A 25,268-nucleotide genomic window follows, 5' to 3' on the forward strand; every position below is an offset into this window, starting at 1 on the left:
AATTCCCTGGCACTGATAGTGCCTACCGCCATGGTTTCAGTGGCGGTACCGAAACCACTGAAACCATGGTGGTGGGTGGGATAATAATGCCATGGGCGGCCTAGTAACGGCCGCCGCTCTGGAGACTGAAGTCTCTAGCCCGGGGGTTGTTACCACCATGGAGGTCCGCGTGGTACATTGGCGGTTTGGCTTTGGCCAAACCGCCAATGTCATAATAGTGGAGGTAGGTGCCGCCATCCTGTTGGCAGTAATACCTCCACTATTCCACCGACCTCCAGGGTTGAAATGAGGGCCTATGTCTTTGAATGTGTATAGTTAGAAATAAAATACATATTTTCTTTATAAAAGCAAGCATTTGACTGGGTATTGAGTTATTGACAGTATTGTGTGCACTTTGAGTTATGAGTTGTGGTCATTCACCTGTGTCTACACTCACCCCCACTCCCAGAGTTAGTCTGTGACTGCTCACCCACAGCTACCTCTGAGAGTCAAGTGAAGAAAGGATACTTGACCCAGTTGCTTAGGGGCCTTTTTCGGTTGGGCCCTGGGACATCAGGACTAAAAGGCCTCAACCACTACAGTTGGGCTCAGTAGCCCCAGTGTGCCATGGCACCCTCTGAAAGTGGTTCTGACAATTGGTGGCAAGCAGTGGGGCACCTAATATTTAAAAGCCAAGATACAGAGGTGGCATTGGACATTTCCAATCTGCAACTGTAATGCAATAAGTCCAGTTGTTTTTCTTCACTCACAAAGGCGACATTCATGGGCAGTGGAGAACACAGGTTTAGGAACTGACCTCGGCAAAGTAGGACATAGAATAGAACTGAAAATCCACAGGAGTAGGAACAGATAGGTCCTTGCTAATTTCATTAGGGACCTGTTTGAGATACTGGGTGAAAGGGATGAGTCTATAGTTGACTCTGGGGAGGAAACCATGGTAGGAACCCAGGAAGAGAATGCTGTGGATTCAGGCGCTGGGATTCCCTCAGTACAGATATATCCCAAACACACGTCAAGTGTATCCCCTAATGCACTGTCCAGAGTTTTACTAAAACACTCATCACCTTTAGTTTCTAGAACACCTCAGGTGTGTTTTCCACCTCAAAGTTTTAGGGTCCCAATTTCCCTAATTCCGGAAGTACATCCCTTGGATGGGTTGAGTCTAGCTGAGACCCTGACTTTGGAGTTGACACTTCAGAAACCTAAGCCTGAGAGCAATGGAAATGCCAGAGAATTCAGGAGGCAGACACTAAAAGTACATCATCAGAACAAGAGGTGAGGAGGAGGAGAGACAAGGACAAAGGCCCAGGAGGAGAAATTGCAGAAGGTGGAGAAGAAACAGAGAGAGTGGGGGGAGGAACAGGAAGAAATTAAAAGAGAGCTGGAAAAGAAAAAGATAACCCTTGTAAGAGAAAGTCTTAGGATGGAAGCAATGACAACTCCATTTGGAATAAGTGAATCTGCATTCAGTTCAGGCCAGATTGTGGCCGAGGTTTCAAAAGATTTTGTGCCTGTCTATGTGGAAGGTCAGGATATTTTGGAACAGTTTGTGAGCTTTGAGATCGCTTGTAAGATGCAGGCCTTTTAATGAGTTGTCCAAGGCATCTGCCTTAATGGGGCGCGTGCCTCTGAAAGAGACAACCGTCATTAGGAGGATGCTTGTGGCAGACCAGATGATCTATGAGCAAATGAAGATATCTCTTATCAGGCATTTTGGGCTGAAGTCAGTCAATACCTGCAGAGATCAGTGGCTGCAAAAGAGTGGATGATGTTCCGTTTGAGACTTGAATTCATAGCGTTTGGAATGAGTGGGCAAGAAAAATAAAGGCCAAGGATTTTCCATACCTTACCCAGCTGGTGGTGACAGAGTGACTCACAGAGGAGTGCCCTATCCCGCTTAGGCAATACCTGTTTAATTTGACAGAGAGGGAACCAACTAAACTTGCAGTGTTAGGCTATAAGTGATTGGCTAATAGAGTTCATCAAGGGCTGGGGGCTGGAGTAGCACAGTTCTAAGCTAAAGAGCAGAAGAGCTTTCCACAGACTGGTTCCAGACTGGAGGGTAAGGGCTGGGGTAATTCTAATGTGACTTGAGAAGGGCACAGGAAATACGGGAATGGTAATGGTGTATTCGGGGAATGAGCATCATGAGAAGGAAAGGTAAGGAATCCCTTCAGAGTCCAAGGTGGTGACTTGTTTTAAATGCCACAAGGTGGGACATTACCAGGGAGATTGTCAAAAGAAGGAACTTGACCTAGAGACACCTGTGATAGCAAGCATGTTACATGTGGATGAAGGTACACGAGAGGGACCAGTTGCGCTCAACCTAGTATCTAGGGTCATTCAAGAGAAGGACCCAGATGCTTTGAAGCACATTCATCCTAATGCAATGGGATTTGTGCAGCAAGTTACTATCAATGGGAAGAAAGTGCCTACCTTGTGGAATACTGAAGCCTCTTACATGATGACTGAGAGGAAGTACCTTAAGCCTGAGGAGATACTCCCTGGGACCAAGGACACAGGTTTGGTAGCTAGTAAAGAGGGCATGGAGTATCTACCTGCCATAGGTGAGATTGAGCTCAATTGCGAGGCAGCCATGATTGATGTTGGGGCAAGGGGAAAGCAAGAGCTGGATGTTTCTTGGCAATTATTTGATTGCCCCTGTCTTAGTGCCATCACCAGAAACCTTTATTTTTTGGACTAAGTCTGTGGTGTTAACCAGAGCGCAGGCTGCACATTAGTCTCATAGTGAGGCTGGAATAATCTCTGATTTGCAGGGACCAGTACACGATTGTTTGCAGGAAAGGGCAGACTCTGGTAAGGCAATGGCCATGGAGGTCATCACATCTGCTTCAAATGGAGGGGCAGATAAGGCTTCTAAAGCAGACCAGTTGCTGAAGTTTGGTTCACTTCCAGAGCTGCAGAATTTGGTAGATGCTGGGGGCTTACCTGGGAAGACTTCCGCAAGGTATAGGAGGAGTGTCCTATGCTTGTGGGACTTCAGACGAAAGCCCAGAAACAGGTCAGCAAAGGAGTGGGCAGGTGCCACCGCAGCGTCACTTTACGTGACTCTCCGGTGGTGCTATGTCCTACGACATATTTACAAGGTGGCGTTAGGCCACTTTTTGTGGCTTCACAGCACCTTCTAAATATGGCCCCTTCACATGCAGCACTTTGCATGGAAGGGGCATGCAATGGTTATTGTTGTGGGTATGCCACAGCAACACCCATTGCACTTTGATGCTGCCCCAGACTTACGCCTTTTCGTAAACCTGAGGCAGTGCCAAAATCTATTGCCAATCCAGGGGTGGATTAGCAAGGTGCAATGAGGAAGAATACTTTAATTTCTCCTCGTTTTTTGCTTTTTCTGTGCGTGCTGCATTCTAGCACCAGTGGGAAGCCCTAGTGGGATGATTCCCTGAGTGAGGTGTGACGAAATAGCTATGCACCAATCGAGTTATCCCCCATGTGCAGAAGTGATTTGGCAACCCCCTTATGTCAACAGGGGGCCACTGTAGACTGAGCTATGTATTGATACCCCTGCAGGATGCGCTAAACCTGTACCACCTCATTGCGGTGTCACATATGCCAAAGGGGCCACTATTGTTGCCAGTACTTTGAGACTTGTGCCTGCCTTAGCAATAACCCTGTATGCCAGAAGAAGCCACCGTGATGTGGGCTATTGCACAAGAGGAGTCTACACCTAGGTCTGAAAGTACTACAGCATCTCCATATGCCAGATCGGGCTGCGACACTGCAAGACGTTTGGGCCATTGCTCGGTAGAAGATTGTGGCTGTGACCAGCAGGTCGAGCCCGGACTCCAAGACCTTCCCCTGATTGACTTTCCTCCCCTTGAGGACTATGAAGGGTGCTGAGGAAGATATTGTGGATCTCTGTGGGTTCTGGTCAGGAGCTGGAGTATTGAGTGCCCCCCCACACCACCACCGTGGAGTTTTGCTTACCTTGTCTTTGCTTCTTCTCAGGTTGAGAGCATCTCCACTCACTGGGAAAAGCTGGCAGCATTGCTTGAGGGAGAGAGCCTGCCCCTGCTGGGTGCTGGCGTTTGAACCTCCCTGAAATGGTGTTTGTGCAGATGCAGTACACCGGCACCCCCCTTGTGTATGCATTGCATCAATGTGTCCTGCCTCTTTAAACTAGCGTTGTCTGGTCGTAAATTACTTGTAAAATTTACTGTACAATCATTATAGCCTGGGTTTGTCAAAAGCAGCATCATTCTGATTTAGTGTATAATAGGATCCAATACAAAAGTGTTGCACAATGAAAACACTACTTTGTACAATATTTGTTTCAGTCTTACAAAGAGAATCTGGTAACCACATTGTCTGCCTGGTGTCTCCCACGTGAGTCCCGTTTAAGGTTGTCCGTTTCTCTACCCGGGCAAGGCTAATTTTTACAATTAGTATAGACATTTATGAGAAGCCATTAAAGAGGCTATGGTCATTCTTCTCAAAGGAATTTTGGAGAAATGTGTAACAATTGTTGTATTTTATAATGCACATTGTCCCTATAGGATTTGAAAAAAACATTAAGCTGAGGCCTTCAGAACCGAATTTAATATAGGGTTGCTGTTATTATAACATATGCTATTTCATTTTTTTGTTTTTGAGAGTCTTATTTGCAGAACAGTGCTCATCAGCCACCCATTCTATGTGTTCTGGAGCTTTAAGCAATACTCGTTTCCTTGTAAACACCAGTTTGTTGAAAAAGTTAATTTAAGACAAATACCTTTTTCAGCCAGTTCTTTCGGTCTGGTCGCTTGCTGCATGGATGTAGCTCTACCATCCAATGTGAGAACCTTTCAATAGGTGGTGATAACAACAAATATTTATTCTGATTTAAAATGGTGCAGTTTCTTGGTGGAGTAATTAACAGGCAGTAATACTACCAAGTGATTAGCAATCACTTAGGGGGTCATTCTGACCTCGGCGGTAAAAGGCGCTTACCGCCGGTCAGAAGACCGCCATAACACCGCCGCGGCCGCGGTAAACCGCCACGGTCATTCTGACCCACAACTGGCAAACCGCCAAAAACCCGACATCCACAAAAGTCCGCCACACCAAAGGTCAGCGAAAAAATGGCGATGAACAAACCTCCACCGTCACGCCAACAGAAATACTCCCATACCATTCCGACCCACAAATCCACGCGGCGGTCTTTCAAACGCGGTATTCCATTGGCGGTACACACCGCCGCGGTCAAAATACACACACACATAGAAAACACAGCCACATTGGTCAGTTTGAAACACGCACACCTGATACACATACTAACACCACTCCCACACACCCAACACAATATAAAACACACACCCACATCACCCACAAACCCCTACGACCCGAAATTATTGACGAAGGCTAGAGACAGAGCACAGAACAGACAATCCCACAACACAGAGGCACACAACACCATCACCCACACAGAATCCACGCACCAAACACCACACACCACCAAACGCACCACACTCATCACCACAAACGCCACCCCACACCTCATCCACACCACCCCATGGCACCCCAAAGACACCCCAGGTTCAGTGACGCCGAACTCAGGGTCATGGTGGAGGAAATAGTCCGTGTAGAGCCCCAGCTCTTCGGGGCACAGGTGCAGCACACCACAATTGCCAGGAAGATGGAGCTATGGCAAAGGATAGTGGACAGGGTCAACGCGGTGGGACAGCATCCACGCAATCGGGATGACATAAGGAAGAGATGGAACAACCTACGGGGGAAGGTGCGTTCTATGGTATCAAGGCACAACATTGCGGTGCAGAAGACTGGCGGCGGACCCCCACCTACTCCCCCAGAATTTACAGCATGGGAGGAGGAAGTCTTGCACATCATGCATCCTGAGGGCCTCGCAGGAGTAGCCGGAGGAAATGACTCTGGTAAGTCAAATCTTCACTACTGCTTCCCACCCCCACCCCACCTGCATGCCAAATCATACAAACCACCCTCACCCCCACCCCCATCACACCAACTCCTAGCAAAAGGCTCCCCATCACAACCCACCCATCCCAACACCAAGCCCTTCATGCGACCACAAAGCATGGACACCCATCACCAAAGCATGCCCATTGCACACACACATCACCACCCACAAGCCACCCTCACAAAAGCCCCCACAAGGGAATGCCTGCACTTGGGTACACGGACACCCACCCATCACACGAAATGCCACACACAGAAGCAATAACCATACCTTTATACCCCTGCAGGACCCGAACGCCACCACACCGCCACGGAGGGTCCAGAGATGTCCATCCCACCCCCAGAAGAGGCCCCCAGCGATGACAGCAGCTCTGTCTCCCTGGACCCAGATGACCAGCCCGGCCCATCGGGGACCTCTGGACAGTCGGTTCCCCACAGACAGCCACAGGCTACACCAGACCCAACCCCCTCTGGGAACACCAGCACAGCTCCCACCCAGCGGGCCCATGCCTCTGTCTCCAGGACACATCAATCAGCGGTGTGTCCACCACTACAGGGCACCCAGGTTGACCCACCACCCCAACAACAACAGGGACCTGGGGACAGTGGTAGTGGGCACACCGTCCAGGGGACAGAGGCGCAGGAACACAGGGGAACTGGGAGGGCTGCTGTGCAACAGGGGGGGGACAGGCCCAGGGAACCGACTCTCCAAGAGGCCCTCTCCTCCATCATGGGAGCATACCACCGCTCCCAGGAGACGATGGCGACGGTAATGGCCCGGTTCCAGGAGATCCAGGCACTGCAGGAGGAACGGTACATGGGGTTCAGGGAGGAACTGAGGAACATCGGTTCCGCAATGGGGACCATCGTCGTGGCCCTTACCCAGATCGTCACCACATTGCGGGACCATGTGGCACCCCAAAGGGCCCCTGTCACAAGCCCAGGCCAGGAACAGCCTACCACCTCTGCCGGCGCTAGTGGACAGGAGGCCCCCACACAACGACAGGCCACCAGAACCCCACCTCCTGCAGAAGAAGAACCACCCCGCAAGCGGAACCTGAGATCTCACAAGAAGACAGAGTAGGATTGCAAGACCCCCGCCAGCCTAAGATACCCCCTGATGTCATCCCACTGTCCCACATTGTCACCCTGTCCAACCTTGAACTGCCCCTGCTCCATCCTTCCCCAGGCATATGGACAATGCACCTGTGCGACTGAGAACTGGACTCTGCCATGGACATTACTCCACCCCCACCCATCACCGTTTTACAATCACGCACCTATATGTAGCACTTAAAATAAATCACTTATTGCACTTAAAATAACAGGAGTCTGCTTGTATTCTTAACAAATGTATTACACACAACGGTGCAATTATGTCCAGTTACTTTGTGATTACAACATACCAATTTCAATAAGCTTTAGTCCATGGGCAAACAAAGCTGAAGTCAGGCAGTGGGTCATACAGCTCTGAAAAGGGAAGGGAAAGTCACAAATCAGTTAACAGGAACTGGGAGGAAACACAGACAGTGGAGACGCATCAGGCCTTAAGTAAATGTAAAATGGCGTTGGTGATACTTACCTGTGTGCTACTGAAAATATTGTTGTATGACTGTATCCCTGTTGTCCGTGTCGTCCCCGTTGTCTTCCTCCTCTTCACTCTCCACAGGCTCCACAGCTGCTACAACACCACCATCTGGACCATCCTCCTGCAGAAAAGGCACCTGGCGTCGCAAAGCAAGATTGTGAAGCATACAGCAGGCCACGATGATATGGCACACCTTCTTTGGTGAGTACATTAGGGATCCCACTGTCATATGCAGGCACCTAAACCTGGCCTTCAGGACCCCGAAGGTCCTTTCTATGATCCTCCTAGTTCACCCATGGGCCTCATTGTACCGTTCCTCTGCCCTGGTCCGGGGATTCCTCACTGGGGTCAGTAGCCACGACAGGTTGGGGTAACCAGAGTCACCAATTAGCCACACACGGTGTCTCTGTAGCTGTTCCATCACATAAGGGATACTGCTATTTCGCATGACATACGCGTCATGCACTGACCCAGGGAACTTGGCATTTACATGGGAGATGTACTGGTCAGCCAAACAGACCACCTGGACATTCATCGAATGATAACATTTTCTGTTTCTGTACACCTGCTCACTTTCTTTGGGGGGAACCAAAGCCACATGGGTCCCATCAATGGCACCAATGATGTTGGGGATATGTCCAAGGGCATAGAAATCACCCTTCACTGTAGCCAATTCGCCCACCTCAGGGAAAATAATGTAGCTCCGCATGTATTTCATCAGGGCAGACAACACTCTGGACAAAACCTTAGAAAACATAGGCTGAGACATCCCAGATGATATGGCCACTGTTGTCTGAAAAGACCCACTTGCCAAAAAATGGAGTACTGACAGAACCTGCACCAGAGGGGGAATCCCTGTGGGTTGGCGGATGGGGGACATCAGGTCTGGCTCCAGCTGGGTACATAGTTTATGTATAGTTGCTCTGTCAAGCCTATATGTAAGTATGATATGTCGTTCTTCCATTGTCGACAGGTCCACCAGCGGTCGGTACACGGGAGGATTCATCCTTCTCCTCGCAAGTCCCAGCGGACGGTGCCTAGGAAGGACAACATGGAGCACAGAGTCAAGCAACCCACAGGTTCGTTCACACAGCTTGCACAGTACACGAATCGCTATGCATTGAAAGGCTTGTATGAGTGGCAATGCAAGGCCTAGGCCTGTGTGACGCAGTAGAAATTATGCCATGTGGGCCCTTGAAATGGCGGCTGCCTGACCTGTGAAGTGTGACAGTGGGATGTGAGGTCACTGCGCTGGCGTGGCACACCGTGGCGGTAGGCGGTCGAAGACCGCGGCGCAAAGCAGCATTGGTTAACATTGAACCCTATGGGTCTCAGGAGCCAATGACGATGTGCGCCGGCGGTCGCGGTACGCACCGCCGCGGTACGCACCGCCGCGGGCGTGACCGCCATTTTCTATCTGATTAATCACTCGAGACCTGATCATCCACAGGAGAGGACCTATACTGCAAGTGCTGCTGTGACCTCGGTCTGGGAGATACAATGGCTGCTGCGACTGGGGAAAGGGCCCCTGCCTTCACTTCCGAAGAATTGGAGTAACTTGTTGATGGGGTCCTCCCCCAGTATGCGCTACTCTACGGTCCTCCAGACCAACAGGTTAGTACACAGGGTGCATGTTGAATGGGCTATGCCTGTGTTGAGTGGGGTGTATGTAAGATGGTGGGGAGGGGAGCGAATGAGGAGTGCAACGCACGAAAGATGAGAGCATGTGCCACATGGCAAGGTTGGGGAGGGGGGGGGCACTCACATTGACCAGGCAGAAAACTGATGCGATTTCCTTTACCACCCTGTACATGTCACAAAGGTCAGCGCCCATCAGAAGATCGACATTTGGCGTGCCATCGCCAAGGACGTCCGGGCCCTGGGGGTCCACAACAAACGGGGCACCCACTGCCGAAAGAGGTGGGAGGACATCCTCCGCGGGACCAGAAAGACCGCCGAGTCTCTGCTGGGGATGGCCTCCCAACGTAGGAGGGGTGCCAGCCGCCAATTGACCCCCCTGATGTCCCGGATCCTGGCGGTGGCCTACCCCGATTTGGATGGGCGCGTGAGGACATCACAGCAGACACAAGGGGGTGAGTATCAGCACATTCTGCTATCTTTGCGCGCAGTGAAGGTGTCTGGGTGGGGGAGGAGGGCTGTGGCTATCTCTAGGCCAGGGCGCATTCTGTAGGCTAGGCCCCTCTGTTAGGCATGGCCCTGTGCCCCCGCCCCCCACCTCTGTAGGGTGCCAAGTACAGCTATCCATGGTCCGGCCTCACCCATGTGTGCATTTGTCGTCCATAGACCTGTAGGCCTAGTCACAATAACTGAGTAGTGTACCCCGATTGCGCAGCCTAGTGCAGGGGGCTTCTGTGTCTGTCCTCTCCGACAACGGTGTTGCCAATGCATGCACTCAACCTGTCTTCATTTCTCCCCCCCCCCCCCATTTTCTTTGTCTTCCTGTTCATGTGTGCATTAGCATCATCAGGCGGAGGAGAAGTGGCATCGGCGCACGAGGGAGCTGCATCTCACATGGCCCCGGAGGGCCATACAACAGACTCCGAGTACACCAGTGAGATGGAGGGCGAGTGGAGTTCCACAACGGGGACCAGTGGAGACGTCAGCGACACCGACACGTCCTCGGAAGGGAGCTCCCTAGCGGTGGCGGCAACATCCGTGCCCACCGCCACAACAGGTACAGCCGCCACCCAGCGCACCAGCCCCGCCCTCCCAGCAGCCCCTCAGCCTTCGCTCCATCCCCGCTCGCCCATGAAGGCGGGCATCTCCTTCGCCCCAGGCACCTCAGGCTCTGCCCCAGTTACCCCTGCTGCCCTCAGTGAGGAGGTCATTGACCTCCTCAGGACACTCATTGTTGGGCAGTCTACCCTTTTGAATGCCATCCAGGGTGTAGAAAGGGAGGTGCATCGGAGCAATGCATACCTGGAGGGCATTCATTCGGGTCAGGCTGCCCATCAGCGATCGTTCAACGCTCTGGCCTCAGCACTGACGGCAGCCATTGTCCCTGTCTCCAGCCTCCCTCCACCCAGTCCCAGTCGCCTGTTCCTCTGCCTATCCCATCCACACCATCAGACCAGCCTGCACACACCTCTACACCCAAGGGCAGCTCATCCAGACATAAGCACCACAGATCCCACAAGCATTCACCCAAGCAACATCCAGATGCAGACATGCCAACAGTCACTACCACCTCTGTGTCCCCCACCTCCTCATCTCCCTCCTCCCTCCCTGTGACGTCTCCACTCACACCTGCATGCACACCACCATCACCCAGTACTTCCATCACCAGCACACCCTCCATTACAGTCCGCACACGTGCAGTCACCACCCCCACTGCCATTTACACGTCCCCTGTGTCCTCTCCCAGTGTGTCTGTCACCCCCTCTTCCAAAGCACACAAACGCAGGCAGCCACCCACCCAACAGCCATCCACCTCACGACAGCCTCCGTCACAAGCACCTGCACCCAAAGACAGCACACTTGACTCTCCTACAACCACATCCTCTTCCTCCACTCCCATACCCACTACACCTACCCGTCCCTGTCCTTCCCAAGTCCTTTTCCTTTCCAACCTTGAGCTCGTTCCAATCACTGACCCACCCCCTCCATCTGGTAAGAGTAAAAAAAGCACCTCAGCCACCACCAGCCCTGCATCTACTGTGACCATAGTGCAGGGCTATTGGAGTCCACCAGCTCCTAGGGCAGGAACATCGGCCAGCAGCAAGGGGACAGCCAGCCCACCCCCTGGGAAGAGGACAAAAAAAAAAGGCCTGGCGCGACAAGACTGAGACGGCTGCCACCAAGGACAGTAGCCTTGCCCCGTCACCTGCCACATCATCCAAGGGAGGCAAGGGCCACAGAGCTTCAGCGAAGGAGGGCAAGGGCAGCAGGGCGGAGAAGTCAGGCAGCAGGCGAGCTGCCCAGGAGGGCCCCACCAGCCCCATTCCGGTTGTGACGGACGACACCCACGGGCCCAGGACTCCATCACAGGAGGGCCCTGCGACCTCAAGGTCGGATGGTGACTGAGCGGGAAGTCTTGGCCAGGTCTGGCTCCCTAGAAACACAGGACAAGCACCGCTGAACAGGGCCCTGCCGGGAGGAGCACCGCTAAACAGGGCCCCGCCGGGAGGAGCACCGCTGAACAGGGGCCCGCCGGGACAAGAAGCGCTCCGCTGGGCCCTTCATCTCAGGCACTGCTCCGCTGGGCCCTTCATCTCAAGCACCGCTCCGCTGGGCCCTTCCTGTCAAGCACCGCTCCGCTGGGCCCGCCGTCTCTGCACCGCTCCGCTGGGCCCTTCATCTCAAGTACCGCTCCGCTGGGCCCTTCCTGTCATGCACAGCTCCGCTGGGCCCTTCATCTCAAGCACCGCTCCGCTGGGCCCTTCCTGTCAAGCACCGCTCCGCTGGGCCCATCATCTCAAGCACCGCTCCGCTGGGCCCTTCCTGTCAAGCACCGCTCCGCTGGGCCCTTCATCTCAAGAACCGCTCCGCTGGGCCCGTCATCTCAGGCACCGCTCCGCTGGGCCCTTCATCTCAAGCACCGCTCCGCTGGGCCCCGCCGTCTCTGCACCGCTCCGCTGGGCCCTTCATCTCAGCACCGCTCCACTGGGCCCTTCCTGTCAAGCACCGCTCCGCTGAGCCCTTCATCTCAAGCACCGCTCCGCTGGGTCCTTCCTGTCAAGCACCGCTCCGCTGGGCCCTTCATCTCAAGCACCGCTCCGCTGGGCCCCTCCTGTCAAGCACCGCTCCGCTGAGCCCTTCATCTCAAGCACCGCTCCGCTGGGCACTTCCTGTCAAGCACCGCTCCGCTGGGCCCTTCATCTCAAGCACCGCTCCGCTGGGCCCGCCGTCTCTGCACCGCTCCGCTGGGCCCTTCATCTCAAGCACCGCTCCGCTGGGCCCTTCCTGTCATGCACCGCTCCGCTGGGCCCTTCCTGTCAAGCACCGCTCCACTGGGCCCTTCATCTCATGCACCGCTCCGCTGGGCCCTTCCTGTCAAGCACCGCTCCGCTGGGCCCTTCATCTCAAGCACCGCTCCGCTGGGCCCTTCCTGTCAAGCACCGCTCCGCTGAGCCCTTCATCTCAAGCACCGTTCCGCTGGGCCCTTCCTGTCATGCACCGCTCCGCTGGGCCCTTCATCTCAAGAACCGCTCCGCTGGTCCCTTCATCTCAGGCACCGCTCCGCTGGGCCCTTCATCTCAAGCACCGCTCCGCTGGGCCCCGCCGTCTCTGCACCGCTCCGCTGGGCCCTTCATCTCAGCACCGCTCCACTGGGCCCTTCCTGTCAAGCACCGCTCCGCTGAGCCCTTCATCTCAGCACCGCTCCACTGGGCCCTTCCTGTCAAGCACCGCTCCGCTGAGCCCTTCATCTCAAGCACCGCTCCGCTGGGCCCTTCCTGTCAAGCACCGCTCCGCTGGGCCCTTCATCTCAAGCACCGCTCCGCTGGGCCCTTCCTGTCAAGCACCGCTCCGCTGAGCCCTTCATCTCAAGCACCGCTCCGCTGGGCCCTTCCAGTCAAGCACCGCTCCGCTGGGCCCTTCATCTCAAGCACCGCTCCGCTGGGCCCGCCGTCTCTGCACCGCTCCGCTGGGCCCTTCATCTCAAGCACCGCTCCGCTGGGCCCTTCCTGTCATGCACCGCTCCGCTGGGCCCTTCATCTCAAGCACCGCTCCGCTGGGCCCTTCATCTCAAGCACCGCTCCGCTGGGCCCTTCATCTCAAGCACCGCTCCGCTGGGCCCTTCCTGTCAAGCACCGCTCCGCTAGGCCCTTCATCTCAAGCACCGCTCCGCTGGGCCCTTCCTGTCAAGCACCGCTCCGCTGAGCCCTTCATCTCAAGCACCGCTCCGCTGGGCCCTTCCTGTCATGCACCGCTCCGCTGGGCCCTTCATCTCAAGAACCGCTCCGCTGGGCCCTTCATCTCAGGCACCGCTCCGCTGGGCCCTTCATCTCAAGCACCGCTCCGCTGGGCCCCGCCGTCTCTGCACCGCTCCGCTGGGCCCTTCATCTCAGCACCGCTCCACTGGGCCCTTCCTGTCAAGCACCGCTCCGCTGAGCCCTTCATCTCAAGCACCGCTCCGCTGGGCCCTTCCTGTCAAGCACCGCTCCGCTGGGCCCTTCATCTCAAGCACCACTCCGCTGGGCCCGCCGTCTCTGCACCGCTCCGCTGGGCCCTTCATCTCAAGCACTGCTCCGCTGGGCCCTTCCTGTCATGCACCGCTCCGCTGGGCCCTTCATCTCAAGCACCGCTCCGCTGGGCCCTTCCTATCAAGCACCGCTCCGCTGGGCCCTTCATCTCAAGCACCGCTCCGCTGGGCCCTTCCTGTCAAGCACCGCTCCGCTGGGCCCTTCATCTCAAGCACCGCTCCGCTGGGCCCCGCCGTCTCTGCACCGCTCCGCTGGGCCCTTCATCTCAAGCACCGCTCTGCTGGGCCCTTCCTGTCATGCACCGCTCCGCTGGGCCCTTCATCTCAAGCACCGCTCCGCTGGGCCCTTCCTGTCAAGCACCGCTCCGCTGGGCCCTTCATCTCAAGCACCGCTCCGCTGGGCCCTTCATCTCAAGCACCGCTCCGCTGGGCCCCGCCGTCTCTGCACCGCTCCGCTGGGCCCTTCATCTCAAGCACCGCTCCGCTGGGCCCTTCCTGTCATGCACCGCTCCGCTGGGCCTTTCATCTCAAGCTCCGCTCCGCTGGGCCCTTCCTGTCAAGCACCGCTCCGCTGGGCCCTTCATCGCAAGCACCGCTCCGCTGGGCCCTTCATCTCAAGCACCGCTCCGCTGGGCCCTTCATCTTAAGCACCGCTCCGCTGGGCCCTTCATCTCAAGCACCGCTCCGCTGGGCCCTTAATCTCAAGCACCGCTCCGCTGGGCCCTTCATCTCAAGCACCGCTCCGCTGGGCCCTTCATCTCAAGCACCGCTCCGCTGGGCCCCGCCGTCTCTGCACCGCTCCGCTGGGCCCTTCATCTCAAGCACCGCTCCGCTGGGCCCTTCATCTCAAGCAACGCTCCGCTGGGCCCCGCCGTCTCTGCACCGCTCCGCTGGGCCCTTCATCTCAAGCACCGCTCCGCTGGGCCCTTCATCTCAAGCACCGCTCCGCTGGGCCCTTCATCTCAAGCACCGCTCTGCTGGGCCCTTCATCTCAAGCACCGCTCCGCTGGGCCCCGCCGTCTCTGCACCGCTCCGCTGGGTCCTTCATCTCAAGCACCGCTCCGCTGGGTCCTTCCTGTCATGCACCGCTCCGATGGGCCCTTCATCTCAAGCACCGCTCCGCTGGGCCCTTCATCTCAAGCACCACTCCGCTGGGCCCTTCCTGTCAATTACCGCTCCGCTGGGCCCTTCATCTAAAGCACCGCTGGCCCATTGACAGTGCCGGTTCTGTGTCGAGCAGGGCTTCACGAAGCACTCTGGGCACCATGCCTCCTCCATTAACAGTGGAGTCGGTAATCCATCTGATGGACTGTGGCTTGGCACTTCCCAGGATGGAACAGTGGGCAAGCCACCCACTGTAGAGACTTGAGAGACTGTGGCTTTGCACTCCCAAGGATGGCACAGTGGGCAAGCCACCCACTGTAGAGACTTGTGAGACTGTGGCTTTGCACTCCCCAGGATGGGACAGTGGGCATGGAGGCCCCTCGTGGATCTGGCGTTGTGGACTCATGTGGCTGAGGTGCCCCCCCTTCCCTTCCCCCTGAGGTGCCTGTAGTTTTATCATCTGATGCCCCAGCAGTGTTCTCTCCAATGGTATCTGGTCTCCTGTGTGGGCTTTGCCCATGTGTTTGTGCACATTGGCCCACGGACTATGGAACTTTGACGGAATGTGCAGGACTTATTGCCTATGTATATATTTTTGACTATGTTCATTCCTTATTTTGTATCTTTCATATAGCATATTTCCCATACCTTCAATGGAGCTATTTATACATATATTTTATAGATCATTTTAATTGTGTCTTTGCATTATTCCGGTAGGTTTGGGGGGTGTCACTCTGACTTGTTGCTCTGCATTGGGGTGTAGGTATTTGGGGTGGGGGGGTGGGTGTATGGCGCATGTGTGTGCCCGTAAGCTTTCCTCCTCCCCCCTCCCCTGTGTCGTAGGTGCAGTACTCACCGTTGTCGTCTGCGCCGGCGTTCGTACTCCTGGTAGATGAGCAGGTAGACAATAGCTGGTAGGATGTTTAATTCGGGTTCCATGCTGTCCTCCTTCCTCGTGGAGTGTGTATAGGTGAGCGTTTTCCCGTTCGTAGTCTGTTTCCGCCGTGTTTTTATCGGCGGGGCTCCCGCCCCGGAAAAGGTGGCGGATTGGTGAGTTGTGATAGGGTGGGCGGTACATTGTCTGCCACCTGCCTGTTGGCGGTGACCGGCGCGCTGTTTGTCTGTCCCGCCGTGGCGGTCGGAGTGTTAATGTGGCGGGCTGTGTTGGCGGTTCCCGCCAGGGTCAGAATTCCTTTTTTTGGACCGCCTGCCTGTTGGCGGGTTGGCCGCCGCTTTATCACCGACCGCCAGGGTTGGAATGACCCCCTTAGTCTCAGGTGGAATGGAAGATTAATTGGGAATCAAATCAGAAACTTGCCAGTCACCCATCCCAAAATCAGGTGTGTTAACTACCAGGATCAGAACTGTGTGGCCTCAAAAACAAGCTTATGTTGCACCATCTCGATGAGCACACTGAAATGCCCCTTTCTTCAGCAGTCACACAGTAAACATTTTACGAGGTCATTGTAATTTCAGAGAAAGAATTGGCAAACAAATGTCCTGTCTTAAAATAACTGTTTATAGAGTGCTTTGTATTGAAATCTGCAGAACCTGTTTCATAGCTGTCAAATCACTAATTCCCCTTTAAAAAAAATCTATCAATAGTGTATAAACATTGTCAGATCCACGGAACCATGTTTGTTGTAATCCTATCAAGTGTGACCAATTTTTTTGAAATGCACAGTTATCACTCTATTTTCTTGTATTAGCCCTAAAGCTAGCTCTGCCCCAATTCTTGAAGTGTTAGCCACGCCTTCATTGGCTGACCTGTTAGCCCCCACCAAAGCTCGACTCTAGTTGCGCCCCTGGGGGAGACATACTCCCATGATTGTTATATATTGGAGTGATCACTGAGCCCCTCCCTGAATTTGCAAGTCTGCCAATTTAATGACTGTTATTAAACAACTGGGTTAATGTGCCTACCCAAATAAAAATATCGGCGGTGAAGAAATCGATAAGAACAAAATATTTCCATATTTGCATCTATGAGCTAACTGCACTTCTGATACCAGTTGTATGACCTTTTCTGCAAGGAAAGGAACCTTTCTCTGCAGTGGCCCAGTCTGCATCCATTCTATATGAAACGCAGAGGACACTGATCATGCTAGATATCATCGATGCATTGCAGACAAGGAAGTACTGACAATACTTGCTTGACATAGACCTATATGCGTGACCAAAATGAATACAGTTATTACAGGAATTGTAGTCGTATGTTTGTTTCCCCGATTTATGCAACCTGATATCAGAAGGAAATGTGACAAAATAACACATTTACAATATTGGGAACGCACCGCCGCGGGCGTGACCGCCATTTTCTATCTGATTAATCACTCGAGACCTGATCATCCACAGGAGAGGACCTATACTGCAAGTGCTGCTGTGACCTCGGTCTGGGAGATACAATGGCTGCTGCGACTGGGGAAAGGGCCCCTGCCTTCACTTCCGAAGAATTGGAGAAACTTGTTGATGGGGTCCTCCCCCAGTATGCGCTACTCTACGGTCCTCCAGACCAACAGGTTAGTACACAGGGTGCATGTTGAATGGGCTATGCCTGTGTTGAGTGGGGTGTATGTAAGATGGTTGGGAGGGGAGCGAATGAGGAGTGCAACGCACGAAAGATGAGAGCATGTGCCACATGGCAAGGTTGGGGAGGGGGGGGGCCACTCACATAGACCAGGCAGAAAACTGATGCGATTTCCTTTACCACCCTGTACATGTCACAAAGGTCAGCGCCCATCAGAAGATCGACATTTGGCGTGCCATCGCCAAGGACGTCCGGGCCCTGGGGGTCCACAACAAACGGGGCACCCTCTGCCGAAAGAGGTGGGAGGACATCCTCCGCGGGACCAGAAAGACCGCCGAGTCTCTGCTGGGGATGGCCTCCCAACGTAGGAGGGGTGCCAGCCGCCAATTGACCCCCCTGATGTCCCGGATCCTGGCGGTGGCCTACCCCGATTTGGATGGGCGCGTGAGGACATCACAGCAGACACAAGGGGGTGAGTATCAGCACATTCTGCTATCTTTGCGCGCAGTGAAGGTGTCTGGTTGGGGGAGGAGGGCTGTGGCTATCTCTAGGCCAGGGCGCATTCTGTAGGCTAGGCCCCTCTGTTAGGCATGGCCCTGTGCCCCCGCCCCCCACCTCTGTAGGGTGCCAAGTACAGCTATCCATGGTCCGGCCTCACCCATGTGTGCATTTGTCGTCCATAGACCTGTAGGCCTAGTCACAATAACTGAGTAGTGTACCCCAATTGCGCAGCCTAGTGCAGGGGGCTTCTGTGTCTGTCCTCTCCGACAACGGTGTTGCCAATGCATGCACTCAACCTGTCTTCATTTCTCCCCCCCCCCCATTTTCTTTGTCTTCCTGTTCATGTGTGCATTAGCATCATCAGGCGGAGGAGAAGTGGCATCGGCGCACGAGGGAGCTGCATCTCACATGGCCCCGGAGGGCCATACAACAGACTCCGAGTACACCAGTGAGATGGAGGGCGAGTGGAGTTCCACAACGGGGACCCGTGGAGACGTCAGCGACACCGACACGTCCTCGGAAGGGAGCTCCCTAGCGGTGGCGGCAACATCCGTGCCCACCGCCACAACAGGTACAGCCGCCACCCAGCGCACCAGCCCCGCCCTCCCAGCAGCCCCTCAGCCTTCACTCCGTCCCCGCTCGCCCAGGAAGGCGGGCATCTCCTTCGCCCCTGGCACCTCAGGCCCTGCCCCAGTTACCCCTGCTGCCCTCAGTGAGGAGGTCATTGACCTCCTCAGGACACTCATTGTTGGGCAGTCTACCCTTTTGAATGCCATCCAGGGTGTAGAAAGGGAGGTGCATCGGAGCAATGCATACCTGGAGGGCATTCATTCGGGTCAGGCTGCCCATCAGCGATCGTTCAACGCTCTGGCCTCAGCACTGACGGCAGCCATTGTCCCTGTCTCCAGCCTCCCTCCACCCAGTCCCAGTCGCCTGTTCCTCTGCCTATCCCATCCACACCATCAGACCAGCCTGCACACACCTCTACACCCAAGGGCAGCTCATCCAGACATAAGCACCACAGATCCCACAAGCATTCACCCAAGCAACATCCAGATGCAGACATGCCAACAGTCACTACCACCTCTGTGTCCCCCACCTCCTCATCTCCCTCCTCCCTCCCTGTGACGTCTCCACTCACACCTGCATGCACACCACCATCAGCCAGTACTTCCATCACCAGCACACCCTCCATTACAGTCCGCACACGTGCAGTCACCACCCCCACTGCCATTTACACGTCCCCTGTGTCCTCTCCCAGTGTGTCTGTCACCCCCTCTTCCAAAGCACACAAACGCAGGCAGCCACCCACCCAACAGCCATCCACCTCACGACAGCCTCCGTCACAAGCACCTGCACCCAAAGACAGCACACTTGACTCTCCTACAACCACATCCTCTTCCTCCACTCCCATACCCACTACACCTACCCGTCCCTGTCCTTCCCAAGTCCTTTTCCTTTCCAACCTTGAGCTCGTTCCAATCACTGACCCACCCCCTCCATCTGGTAAGAGTAAAAAAAGCACCTCAGCCACCACCAGCCCTGCATCTACTGTGACCATAGTGCAGGGCTATTGGAGTCCACCAGCTCCTAGGGCAGGAACATCGGCCAGCAGCAAGGGGACAGCCAGCCCACCCCCTGGGAAGAGGACAAAAAAAAAGGCCTGGCGCGACAAGACTGAGACGGCTGCCACCAAGGACAGTAGCCTTGCCCCGTCACCTGCCACATCATCCAAGGGAGGCAAGGGCCACAGAGCTTCAGCGAAGGAGGGCAAGGGCAGCAGGGCGGAGAAGTCAGGCAGCAGGCGAGCTGCCCAGGAGGGCCCCACCAGCCCCATTCCGGTTGTGACGGACGACACCCACGGGCCCAGGACTCCATCACAGGAGGGCCCTGCGACCTCAAGGTCGGATGGTGACTGAGCGGGAAGTCTTGGCCAGGTCTGGCTCCCTAGAAACACAGGACAAGCACCGCTGAACAGGGCCCTGCCGGGAGGAGCACCGCTGAACAGGGCCCCGCCGGGAGGAGCACCGCTGAACAGGGGCCCGCCGGGACAAGAACCGCTCCGCTGGGCCCTTCATCTCAGGCACTGCTCCGCTGGGCCCTTCATCTCAAGCACCGCTCCGCTGGGCCCTTCCTGTCAAGCACCGCTCCGCTGGGCCCGCCGTCTCTGCACCGCTCCGCTGGGCCCTTCATCTCAAGCACCGGTCCGCTGGGCCCTTCCTGTCATGCACCGCTCCGCTGGGCCCTTCATCTCAAGCACCGCTCCCTGGGCCCTTCCTGTCAAGCACCGCTCCGCTGGACCCTTCATCTCAAGCACCGCTCCGCTGGGCCCTTCCTGTCAAGCACCGCTCCGCTGGGCCCTTCATCTCAAGCACCGCTCCGCTGGGCCCTTCCTGTCAAGCACCGCTCCGCTGAGCCCTTCATCTCAAGCACCGCTCCGCAGGGCCCTTCCTGTCATGCACCGCTCCGCTGGGCCCTTCATCTCAAGAACCGCTCCGCTGGGCCCTTCATCTCAGGCACCGCTCCGCTGGGCCCTTCATCTCAAGCACCGCTCCGCTGGGCCCCGCCATCTCTGCACCGCTCCGCTGGGCCCTTCATCTCAGCACCGCTCCACTGGGCCCTTCCTGTCAAGCACCGCTCCGCTGAGCCCTTCATCTCAAGCACCGCTCCGCTGGGCCCTTCCTGTCAAGCACCGCTCCGCTGGGCCCTTCATCTCAAGCACCGCTCCGCTGGGCCCCTCCTGTCAAGCACCGCTCCGCTGAGCCCTTCATCTCAAGCACCGCTCCGCTGGGCCCTTCCTGTCAAGCACCGCTCCGCTGGGCCCTTCATCTCAAGCACCGCTCCGCTGGGCCCGCCGTCTCTGCACCGCTCCGCTGGGCCCTTCATCTCAAGCACCGCTCCGCTGGGCCCTTCCTGTCATGCACCGCTCCGCTGGGCCCTTCGTCCTAAGCACCGCTCCGCTGGGCCCTTCCTGTCAAGCACCGCTCCACTGGGCCCTTCATCTCAAGCACCGCTCCGCTGGGCCCTTCCTGTCAAGCACCGCTCCGCTGGGCCCTTCATCTCAAGCACCGCTCCGCTGGGCCCTTCCTGTCAAGCACCGCTCCGCTGAGCCCTTCATCTCAAGCACCGTTCCGCTGGGCCCTTCCTGTCATGCACCGCTCCGCTGGGCCCTACATCTCAAGAACCGCTCCGCTGGTCCCTTCATCTCAGGCACCGCTCCGCTGGGCCCTTCATCTCAAGCACCGCTCCGCTGGGCCCCGCCGTCTCTGCACCGCTCCGCTGGGCCCTTCATTGCAGCACCGCTCCACTGGGCCCTTCCTGTCAAGCACCGCTCCGCTGAGCCCTTCATCTCAAGCACCGCTCCGCTGGGCCCTTCCTGTCAAGCACCGCTCCGCTGGGCCCTTCATCTCAAGCACCGCTCCGCTGGGCCCTTCCTGTCAAGCACCGCTCCGCTGAGCCCTTCATCTCAAGCACCGCTCCGCTGGGCCCTTCCTGTCAAGCACCGCTCCGCTGGGCCCTTCATCTCAAGCACCGCTCCGCTGGGCCCGCCGTCTCGGCACCGCTCCGCTGGGCCCTTCATCTCAAGCACCGCTCCGCTGGGCCCTTCCTGTCATGCACCGCTCCGCTGGGCCCTTCATCTCAAGCATCGCTCCGCTGGGCCCTTCCTGTCAAGCACCGCTCCGCTGGGCCCTTCATCTCAATCACCGCTCCGCTGGGCCCTTCCTGTCAAGCACCGCTCCGCTGGGCCCTTCATCTCAAGCACCGCTCCGCTGGGCCCTTCCTGTCAAGCACCGCTCCGCTGAGCCCTTCATCTCAAGCACCGCTCCGCTGGGCCCTTCCTGTCATGCACCGCTCCGCTGGGCCCTTCATCTCAAGAACCGCTCCGCTGGGCCCTTCATCTCAGGCACCGCTCCGCTGGGCCCTTCATCTCAAGCACCGCTCCGCTGGGCCCCGCCGTCTCTGCACCGCTCCGCTGGGCACTTCATCTCAGCACCGCTCCACTGGGCCCTTCCTGTCAAGCACCGCTCCGCTGAGCCCTTCATCTCAAGCACCGCTCCGCTGGGCCCTTCCTGTCAAGCACCGCTCCGCTGGGCCCTTCATCACAAGCACCACTCCGCTGGGCCCGCCGTCTCTGCACCGCTCCGCTGGGCCCTTCATCTCAAGCACCGCTCCGCTGGGCCCTTCCTGTCATGCACCGCTCCGCTGGGCCCTTCATCTCAAGCACCGCTCCGCTGGGCCCTTCCTGTCAAGCACCGCTCCGCTGGGCCCTTCATCTCAAGCACCGCTCCGCTGGGCCCTTCCTGTCAAGCACCGCTCCGCTGGGCCCTTCATCTCAAGCACCGCTCCGCTGGGCCCCGCCGTCTCTGCACCGCTCCGCTGGGCCCTTCATCTCAAGCACCGCTCTGCTGGGCCCTTCCTGTCATGCACCGCTCCTCTGGGCCCTTCATCTCAAGCACCGCTCCGCTGGGCCCTTCCTGTCAAGCACCGCTCCGCTGGGCCCTTCATCTCAAGCACCGCTCCGCTGGGCCCTTCATCTCAAGCACCGCTCCGCTGTGCCCCGCCGTCTCTGCACCGCTCCGCTGGGCCCTTCATCTCAAGCACCGCTCCGCTGGGCCCTTCCTGTCATGCACCGCTCCGCTGGGCCCTTCATCTCAAGCACCGCTCCGCTGGGCCCTTCATCTCAAGCACCGCTCCGCTGGGCCCTTCCTGTCAAGCACCGCTCCGCTGGGCCCTTCATCTCAAGCACCGCTCCGCTGGGCCCTTCATCTCAAGCACCGCTCCGCTGGGCCCCGCCGTCTCTGCACCGCTCCGCTGGGCCCTTCATCTCAAGCACCGCTCTGCTGGGCCCTTCCTGTCATGCACCGCTCCGCTGGGCCCTTCATCTCAAGCACCGCTCCGCTGGGCCCTTCCTGTCAAGCACCGCTCCGCTGGGCCCTTCATCTCAAGCACCGCTCCGCTGGGCCCCTCATCTCAAGCACCGCTCCGCTGGGCCCCGCCGTCTCTGCACCGCTCCGCTGGGCCCTTCATCTCAAGCACCGCTCCGCTGGGCCCTTCCTGTCATGCACCGCTCCGCTGGGCCTTTCATCTCAAGCACTGCTCCGCTGGGACCTTCCTGTCAAGCACCGCTCCGCTGGGCCCTTCATCGCAAGCACCGCTCCGCTGGGCCCTTCATCTCAAGCACCGCTCCGCTGGGCCCTTCATCTTAAGCACCGCTCCGCTGGGCCCTTCATCTCAAGCACCGCTCTGCTGGGCCCTTAATCTCAAGCACCGCTCCGCTGGGCCCTTCATCTCAAGCACCGCTCCGCTGGGCCCTTCATCTCAAGCACCGCTCCGCTTGGCCCCGCCGTCTCTGCACCGCTCCGCTGGGCCCTTCATCTCAAGCACCGCTCCGCTGGGCCCTTCATCTCAAGCACCGCTCCGCTGGGCCCTTCATCTCAAGCACCGCTCCGCTGGGCCCCGCCGTCTCTGCACCGCTCCGCTGGGCCCTTCATCTCAAGCACCGCTCCGCTGGGCCCTTCATCTCAAGCTCCGCTCCGCTGGGCCCTTCATCTCAAGCACCGCTCTGCTGGGCCCTTCATCTCAAGCACCGCTCCGCTGGGCCCCGCCGTATATGCACCGCTCCGCTGGGTCCTTCATCTCAAGCACCGCTCTGCTGGGTCCTTCCTGTCATGCACCGCTCCGCTGGGCCCTTCATCTCAAGCACCGCTCCGCTGGGCCCTTCATCTCAAGCACCACTCCGCTGGGCCCTTCCTGTCAATTACCGCTCCGCTGGGCCCTTCATCTAAAGCACCGCTGGCCCATTGACAGTGCCGGTTCTGTGTCGAGCAGGGCTTCACGAAGCACTCTGGGCACCATGCCTCCTCCATTAACAGTGGAGTCGGTAATCCATCTGATGGACTGTGGCTTGGCACTTCCCAGGATGGAACAGTGGGCAAGCCACCCACTGTAGAGACTTGAGAGACTGTGGCTTTGCACTCCCAAGGATGGCACAGTGGGCAAGCCACCCACTGTAGAGACTTGTGAGACTGTGGCTTTGCACTCCCCAGGATGGGACAGTGGGCATGGAGGCCCCTCGTGGATCTGGCGTTGTGGACTCATGTGGCTGAGGTGCCCCCCCTTCCCTTCCCCCTGAGGTGCCTGTAGTTTTATCATCTGATGCCCCAGCAGTGTTCTCTCCAATGGTATCTGGTCTCCTGTGTGGGCTTTGCCCATGTGTTTGTGCACATTGGCCCACGGACTATGGAACTTTGACGGAATGTGCAGGACTTATTGCCTATGTATATATTTTTGACTATGTTTATTCCTTATTTTGTATCTTTCATATAGCATATTTCCCATACCTTCAATGGAGCTATTTATACATATATTTTATAGATCATTTTAATTGTGTCTTTGCATTATTCCGGTAGGTTTGGAGGGTGTCACTCTGACTTGTTGCTCTGCATTGGGGTGTAGGTATTTGGGGTTGGGGGGTGGGTGTATGGCGCATGTGTGTGCCCGTAAGCTTTCCTCCTCCCCCCTCCCCTGTGTCGTAGGTGCAGTACTCACCGTTGTCGTCTGCGCCGGCGTTTGTACTCCTGGTAGATGAGCAGGTAGACAATAGCTGGTAGGATGTTTAATTCGGGTTCCATGCTGTCCTCCTTCCTCGTGGAGTGTGTATAGGTGAGCGTTTTCCCGTTCGTAGTCTGTTTCCGCCGTGTTTTTATCGGCGGGGCTCCCGCCCCGGAAAAGGTGGCGGATTGGTGAGTTGTGATAGGGTGGGCGGTACATTGTCTGCCACCTGCCTGTTGGCGGTGACCGGCGCGCTGTTTGTCTGTCCCGCCGTGGCGGTCGGAGTGTTAATGTGGCGGGCTGTGTTGGCGGTTCCCGCCAGGGTCAGAATTCCTTTTTTTGGACCGCCTGCCTGTTGGCGGGTTGGCCGCCGCTTTATCACCGACCGCCAGGGTTGGAATGACCCCCTTAGTCTCAGGTGGAATGGAAGATTAATTGGGAATCAAATCAGAAACTTGCCAGTCACCCATCCCAAAATCAGGTGTGTTAACTACCAGGATCAGAACTGTGTGGCCTCAAAAACAAGCTTATGTTGCACCATCTCGATGAGCACACTGAAATGCCCCTTTCTTCAGCAGTCACACAGTAAACATTTTACGAGGTCATTGTAATTTCAGAGAAAGAATTGGCAAACAAATGTCCTGTCTTAAAATAACTGTTTATAGAGTGCTTTGTATTGAAATCTGCAGAACCTGTTTCATAGCTGTCAAATCACTAATTCCCCTTTAAAAAAAATCTATCAATAGTGTATAAACATTGTCAGATCCACGGAACCATGTTTGTTGTAATCCTATCAAGTGTGACCAATTTTTTTGAAATGCACAGTTATCACTCTATTTTCTTGTATTAGCCCTAAAGCTAGCTCTGCCCCAATTCTTGAAGTG

At 56.5% G+C, this 25,268-nt stretch overlaps 1 protein-coding gene across 1 annotated transcript in view; it reads left to right on the top strand.

Moving 5' to 3' along the window:
• The window catches only part of KCNJ1 (potassium inwardly rectifying channel subfamily J member 1), a 227,191-nt gene that overhangs the window by 198,732 nt on the left and 3,191 nt on the right, over window positions 1-25,268 (top strand). The window lies entirely within an intron of this gene.

The sequence above is a fragment of the Pleurodeles waltl genome, chromosome 3_1, assembly GCF_031143425.1.
Source record: "Pleurodeles waltl isolate 20211129_DDA chromosome 3_1, aPleWal1.hap1.20221129, whole genome shotgun sequence".
Taxonomy (NCBI): domain Eukaryota; kingdom Metazoa; phylum Chordata; class Amphibia; order Caudata; family Salamandridae; genus Pleurodeles; species Pleurodeles waltl.